Source organism: Balaenoptera physalus (genome assembly GCF_965194825.1).
Source record: "Balaenoptera physalus genome assembly, chromosome: 6".
Lineage (NCBI taxonomy): Eukaryota > Metazoa > Chordata > Mammalia > Artiodactyla > Balaenopteridae > Balaenoptera > Balaenoptera physalus.
This window is the reverse complement of record NC_138885.1, coordinates 1,221,637-1,229,184: the sequence shown is the minus strand read 5'-3', so window position 1 is coordinate 1,229,184 and position 7,548 is coordinate 1,221,637. Positions and strand designations below refer to the sequence as shown.

The 7,548-nt window shown below is 51.6% G+C and overlaps 1 long non-coding RNA gene across 1 annotated transcript; it reads right to left on the bottom strand.

Moving 5' to 3' along the window:
• Window positions 1-287: 287 nt before the first annotated feature.
• On the bottom strand, window positions 288-3,488 carry LOC309662521. Its single transcript, XR_014264752.1, has 2 exons — window positions 3,263-3,488; window positions 288-3,226 (listed from the first exon to the last, which is right to left on the bottom strand). It is a non-coding gene; the product is annotated as an uncharacterized lncRNA (long non-coding RNA).
• Window positions 3,489-7,548: the final 4,060 nt, after the last annotated feature.

Here is a 7,548-nt window from a genome sequence, read left to right as displayed (position 1 = left end):
TCTTCATCTTTGTTGAGTTTCGGCTCTTATTTGCCGTTACCTGCAAAAATATATTTCTTGGGCTTAGTTCCCAGAGGACCAATTACTCCGTGAATTGTTAGGCTGTACAGGGGCCATTCCTCACTCACCGGCCACTGGGCAAGGGTGGCTCAACACCCGGGTCACTGCAGGCACTCCTGTTGTGGCCACCTGTGGTGATGGCAGCCGGCGATGGCTCTGCATACGCAGAAAGTAGACACTTGCGGATTACTTGTGGGTGCACATTAACCATTTCTCCCATTTATTTATTTATTTATTTATTTTTGGCCACACTGCCAGGCACGCAGGATCTTAGTTCCCTGACCAGGGTTTGAACCTGTGCCCCCTGCAGTGGAAGCACAGAGTCTTAACCACTGGACCGCCAGGGAAGTCCTTTCCCGTTTTAATATATGATGCAACAGAGCCAGCTGTGGCGGAGGAAAGGAGCCAAGATCGGCATTCAGAGCTTATCTGCCTGATAAGCCCCTGAGGGGGAAATAAATGGGAGCCCTGGTGCCCTTCTGCATTGAATCCTCTCCCGAAGTATGCCTCGGGGTCTCAGGCCACCAGGACCCAGGCAAATCGTTGAGACTGAGCCTGAGGCCCCAAAGCAGGTCAGTAACTTGGGTCACTTCTGTTGCTGTCACTCCTCCCTCAGAGTTTTCTTGGTCCCGTTGCTTCAGGGCCTCAAGGCTTCAAGGCCTGACTAGGAAAAGGGGCAAGGCTCTGACTAAGCAATTAATTCCAGGGAGATGCTAACGGCTGAAGCAACCTAATCTGTACCCCTCCCGCAGGAGGCTTCCATCTTCGAGAGTAGCGTAGGTCTTTATAGTTAAACCAGTGGTTCTCAATCAGAGCAGTTCTGGCCCCCACCCCTACCCCCTTCCTGAGCACATTTGGCAGTGTCTGGAGATGTTTTTCTGGTCTTCACAATGGCAGGGAGGACTGTTACTGACATCAGTGGACAGAGGCCGGGGATGCTGCAGAACATCTTCCAGCGCACCGGCCTTCCTGAGCCAAGAACCATAGGCTCAAAGTGCCAACGGAGCCCTCTTAGAAAGAGCTGGATTCCAGTCTGGCTGAAAGAGCTGCCTCTGTCCCTTCAGCGAGGGGTGCGCCTGGGAGGAGAAGGAGCTGGAAGGCGGGGCGGGGAAAGGGGACCTTTGCATCCCTGCATCCCATGCTCAATCAGCAGGTGATCAAGGACTCCCAATAGAACTTTCTGTGCCAGTGGCAATATTCCGTCCCTGCGCTGTCTAACCCGACAGCCACTCACCTGTGGCTTTTGAGTACTTGAAATGTGTCTATTTATGACTGAAGGAGGCATTTTTCTTTACTTTCAATTAATTTACAGTTAAACTTCAATGGCCACAGGTAGCTAGTGGCTACCATATAGGAAAGTGCATTTCTAGAGCCCTCAAAACTGCCCGCCCCGAGAGGGCATCACACCTGCTGGGGGGATGCTTCATTCATAATGAGGTGCTAATAGCAATTAGAGAGAAGTTCAATCTTCCTTCCAGAAAGATTTCCATCTGAGAGAGGAGTTCAGATGCAGAACATTAAGGGCTTCAATCTCCAAGATCCCCCAAACTGGCGCCCCGTAAGGAGGCTGCTGGGCTGCACCGCTTCTGTCACCCCAGGGGCAGGGTGGCCGAAGTCAACGGGGCTGAGAGGTGGTCTCTGGCCCGCTAAACAGAGCAAGAGTCCAGACACACAGATGACAGTGGGATGCCCTCTCAGGCTGCATGCATAAAGTAGATTTTTAGGAGATATAGATCATTTAGAAACCACCTGATTCTTACCAGAATATATAAGCTTTGTCATAAAATACTACTGCTGACAATGTGACAGGGGTCAAGTCCCCGGGCAGAGCTTTGATTCTGGCAGAAGAGTTGGGTGGTCGGGTCAGGCTGGTCCTCTTACTGTTCATAATCATAATTTTTATTTATTTGTAATTTATTTGCCACGCCGTGAGGCATGCAGCATCTTAGCTCCCCAGCCAGGGATCAAACCCGTGCCGCCTGAAATGGAAGTGCACAGTCCTAACCACTGGACCCCCAGGGAAGTCCAGATTTTCACTAAATTTTATCTGGCATTTAAAAATTATGATTATTGGGAATTCCCTGCCTGTAAATACGTGGTTGGTTTCAGATGTCTGCCTTGCCCCACGAGCACCTAAGTTTCAGCAAGGCAGGGTTTGGGTCTGCTTTGTCCCCTTCGGCAGCTCAAGTGTCAAACAGTCATACCTGTCCAGTGAATGGCACACCTCAGGCCCTGAGAGTGGGCTGGTGCTTGTCACCTCATGCACGGCAAACAGGAGGGAAGCCCAGGGCCAAGGTGACTTGCCCAGATGACCCGTTGGTGTGAGGCAGGGTGGGGAGTGAAACCCTGACCCCCCCAGTAATGCCTCTTCTGTGCCCTTCGGAGACAGCACAGTCACAGCCAAACCGTGGTGGCCCCCCCACACTTCCTAGAGAAACTGCAAGCTTCCAGGGAAGGCCTGGGGTCTGCTTCCTTACCTGACAGACTGAGTGATGCTCAGAGCGAAGTTTCTAGAAGCACATGTCCAGTGGAGCTTAACCTGGAAAAGCCTAAGGGCCAGAGAGCATCCCTGCAACAAGAAGGGACACCAGTGGGAAAAGAACGTCTGATGACAGACTCTGAATGGACAGACAACCTTCCCTACAAAGTGTCTTTTCCCATGAAGGTGGGTGACCTAACTTCATTTTCAAGCATGAACTCAGAGGACATTTCCACAGCAGAGGATCCTGCAAGGCTCCTTGGTAACCCAATCTGGGGTCACCCTCAGAAGGCATTTTAGATTGACTTGTTTGTGTCTCTGTAGAAAAGGGAGAGGGAGGGAGTCCAGGAGGAGTAGACGGGGAGAGGGGAAGTGTGCTACTAGGCAGATATTTCAAAGGGACACCCGTTTCCAGATGTGTTACACACGTTCCAGTAACTATTGCTATGTAGCAGTAGCAACTTAGGAAATGAGCAGCTAGAAACAACTCTTTTACCATGCTCATGGATTCTGTGGGTAGGGAGTTCAGCTAGGGCCCAGGAGGGGATGGCTTGTCTCTGCTCCGTGCCGTGTGGACCTCCAGGCCGGGACTGGAGCTGGTGCTGCTGACCAGAGCATCTATACGTGCACCATCTGTGACATCTTAGCTTCCTCACAGTATGGTGGTCCTGGGGGCTGCTCCAACTCCTTCCTTGGAAGCTCAGGGGTCCAAACACAAATAACCCAGCAAACAAGGCAGACGCTGAATGGACTTTTCTGATCTACGTGCAAGTCACTCTGTGTCTCTTTGGTCACACTGTTTTGGTGACGAGCTAGTCACAAGTCCACTCAGATTCAAGCTCAAGGAAGGGGGTATAGACTCCCATCTCTTGAAGAATATGTAGGCACACAAGGAAAGAACAAACAGCTCTGGATCAAGTCACCCAGAGGCTCATTTAAAAAAAATTATATATATATATATATACACTAATTATCTTTAGTTTTTCATTATTTATTCATAATGTGATCATCTTTATTTTTTATATTTTAAAATTCTGGTCAAATATACGTAAATATAATTTACCCCCCTAACCATTTCTAAGTTCCCAGTTCCGTGGCATTGAGTGCATTCACAGTGCTGTGCAGCCACCACTACCATCTACCCATAGAATACCCTTTTCATCCTGCCAAACTGAAACTCCGTCCCCGTTAAACACTAACTCCCCCCCTCCGCCCTTCTCCCAGCCCCTGGCAACTACCCTTCCACTTTTTGTCTTTATGAATTTGACTATTCTAGGGACCTCATGTAAGTGGGATCATGCAGTACTTGTCTTCTTGTGACTGGCTTATTTTACTTAACATGATGTCCTCAGGGTTCATCCATGTAGCAGCGTGTTTCAGAATCTCCTGCCTTTTAAAGGCTGAATAATATTCTGTTTTTTTGTATAGACCACAGTTTGCTTATCCATTCGTCTCTCAACGGATACTTGGGTTGCCTCCATGCTTTGGCTATTATGAATAATTCTGCTGCTAACATGGGTGTACAAATGTTTCTTCAAAACCCTACTTTCAAGTCTTTTGGGTATATAACCGGAAGTGGAATTGCTGGATCATATAGCAATTCTATTTTTACTTTTTTTTTTTTTTGCCTTGCCGCATGGCTTACAGGATTTCAGTTCCCCAACCAGGGACTGAACGGGGGGGCCCTGGCAGTGAAAGCGCCAAGTCCTAACCACTGGACTGCCAGGGAAGTCCCTATTTTTATTTTTTTGAGAAACCGCTGTACTAATTTCCATCAACGCTGCCCCATTTAACATTCCTGCCAACAGGGCACAAGGGCTCCAATTTCTCCATAACCTCATCAACACCAGTTATTTCCTGTTTTTTTGATAGGAGCCATCATAGTGGGTGTAAGGGATTAAATGTATTTTTTAAAATATTTAATCCTGAGAAAACCTCTTGAGATGCAGACTATGATTAATCACCCCCAGTCTTAGAAAAAGCAAAACTAAAGCGTCGGAAGCTGGTAAGTGGTACCAGAATTCAAGCCCAGATGTGCCGATCACCAGCCTCTTTCAGTGGAGACTGGTTGGAGACACGATCCCCCAACTTTTCCAGTTGTTCCAGGAAGTCCTCCCGTCCCTTCCCTGGTTCCCTCCTCCTCCCCCGGCCCCTACCTTCCTGTCTGAACTCACCAGCCGACAAGGGAACGAAGTTCTAATCAGACTCAGTGATATCCTCCCCGACTTAACCAACCAAGGGACGCAATTCTAGTTTGTCGTACAGAAGCACCAAGGCCGTGATTTAGAGGCCGCGGTTGGAGGCCTGAGTCTGACCAGGAGACTCTGGGCAGTTGCCCGAGGGACTAACCCCTTTGAATTTCAATTAGCTCTTCCATAAAATGAAAGGACGCCAGGGATGCTGAGACCACAGGAGATAAAACAAAGTGAAGTGAGATACAACCTTATTGTTTGTTTTCCACGGTTTGTTGCTGTTCGTTGCTGTTTGGGGGTGCTGTCTTCAGGGAATCCCTCTGCACCCCTGGGCAGCCTTCAGGTCCCGTTCCCTCTGCCCCCAAAGAGGGGAAGAGCCAAGAGGCCTCTGCCATTTCAGGTGTTTTGGAGGCAGCACAATGGGCCGGGAAGACACTAGCTTTGCAGATGGACCGCTGGTCTTGGGTTCTGGCTCTGCCGCTGAGCAGCCACTTAGCCTCCATGGAGCTTCAGTTTCCGTGGCTACAAAACGAGGTTCAAAATGCCATGTCACTGGGGCTGCTGCAATTTAACGACTCATGATTGCCCAGGGCCCAGCACGGGGTCTGGAACACTGAAAATGCTCAGTAAATGCCGGGTAACTTCCCCTTGTACAGGGAGAGGCCGCGGGGTGTGAAGTCCCAGACACTTGGCACAAGGGAGAGCTGGAATCACAAGTTCCCTGGGCGGTGGGATGCCTGTCCCGCAGGCGAGGACCGCGCGCAATGACTCGATTCTTAGCTCTACGCCGCCACCTCGTGGCCGGCTTTCAGGCTGCACTTTCGGAGGCGGGGTCCAATCTCAAAGTCCTGCCACTGAAAAGCTGGAGGAGAGTGTCGCTCGGCGTTCCCATCCCCTCACCACCACTTAAAGGTTCCAGTTGCTCCCTCAACGCCTTTCCCTTCCCCCAGGTCCCCCCCAAACGCCCACTGCTGTGAGGATGTGTCATACAAGAGCATTTGGGGGCATGTTTCCTCAGTGGGCTTCCTGCTCCCCCAGCCCCGGAGGAAAGGGGGAAGAAGGGAAGGGACCGGGTGGGTCTGGAGGAGTGAGGAACCCGGAGCTTCTGGGGGGGCCTTCCTGTTCCCCGTGGGGGACGCGACCCCCTGGTTTGGAGGGTTTTTCCGGTCCCAGAAGTTCTGTTCACTCTCCCAACGGGATTGCAGGCTCTTGAAGCCCCAGAAGAGAAGCTAGGGGCTTGGACACCTGGCGGAGAGATGGGAACTCTTCCCCCGTTAACAGTAACAGACAGCAGTCCGGGAGGGGCCAGGAGTGGAACCCCCTATCTGGTGCATTTCAGGGTGAGCCTGGGCTGGCTGGGGGTGCCTGGAGAGCAGTGTTTGGACCTCAGCCAGCAAATCTCTGCTGTCCCTTAGGACCGTTCCACCGGGGCAGCAGGTGGTCCTAGCAATTCCTGGAATGCTAGCAAGGCAGCTGGCTCTACCTGCTTCACATGTGAGAAGCCCGTTCCCCGAGTCAGACCGTAGGCCAGGCCTGGAGAAGGTGGGAGTCGGGGGGACCGCAAGGAAGGATCTGCAAGCTTACACCCTGGTGTCTCCCGGGGAAGAGGGGCTGACCGAGGCTGCTCTGGCCCCTGATCCCCCCCCTTCAGAGTCAAAAGCCCTTCCAGGCCTCCTCCTTGATCTCTATTTTCCTCTACCCCACTTTTTGCAAGTCCTTCATGGCGTTCTTGCAGCCCACCTTTAGCATGAGGTATCTCTTGTTTTGTGGCCTCAGCCAAAACGGAAACCAAAATGTTTCCACTCAAGTAACCTTCACACTGTTTGAAGTCGTGTTTCTCCCCCTTCCTCAGCACGCTTTACATCCTCTCAGCTGTGGGCGGGAGCCCCTTCCCTCCTCCCCAGCCCGTATGGGTGGTCTGAGGCACTTTCTGGGGTGACATTCGTAAGAGAGGAAGTCCTCTTGGGGGCCAAAGAAGTGGTGGCGGATGCAGCAGGGACCTGGACCAGGAGAGAAAGGGTGGACGAGGCTGTGTCCTCAGGAGAAAACCCGGGAGCTCTGTGGCCACGCAGTGCCGCCAGCACCCTGTTTCTGACCGAGAGTAGCAGGGGGCTCGTGACCAGCCAGCACCCTGTGGTCCTCAGAGCAGCCCGCCCGCCTTGACATCCTGCGCTGAGATCCTGCCTGCCTTCGCATGTCCTGGAAGCCTCTGATTGACTGGCCTGGTTTGGATCCTGTGTCCTTCCCTGAACCAATCACCGTGTCCATGGGGACGCATGCAGGACTCTCATTGGCCAAGGCCCGAGCCACGTGCTTTCCCTGGAGCCTCTGGGCTGAGAGCCCCGAGGGGCAGGGGTGGCAGCTTGGTGATCCATTTGCGCCCAGGCGGGAGCGGATACCGCCACAGTGGGGCGGACTTTATGTGTAGTTTGCAGCCGTGATGGGTTGTAATTTCTGAAGAGGAACTGACATGCTAAGTGATTGGAACAGAAGTTCTTTGTGCCCCTCCTGTCGGGGCTCTGGGGTGAGAGCAGTTCTCCTTGGCAGCCAGTCCTGCGGCTCTCCTTTCCCCAAAGTCTTCTGGATCCCAAGTCATCTGTGTTAAAAAGGCCTGGAAGTACAAGACACACTGGTTTGCAGGCCTTAACTGCCTACACGGAGGTTGACTTGTATTTCTGCTTTCTTTAACCTGCAGGTTGGACCTCAGTTATTTTCACTTTTTTTAAAAATTGAAGTATAGTTGATTTACAATGTGGTGTTAATTTCTGCTGTACAGCAGAGTGATTCATGTATACATACATTTTAAAAAATATTCTT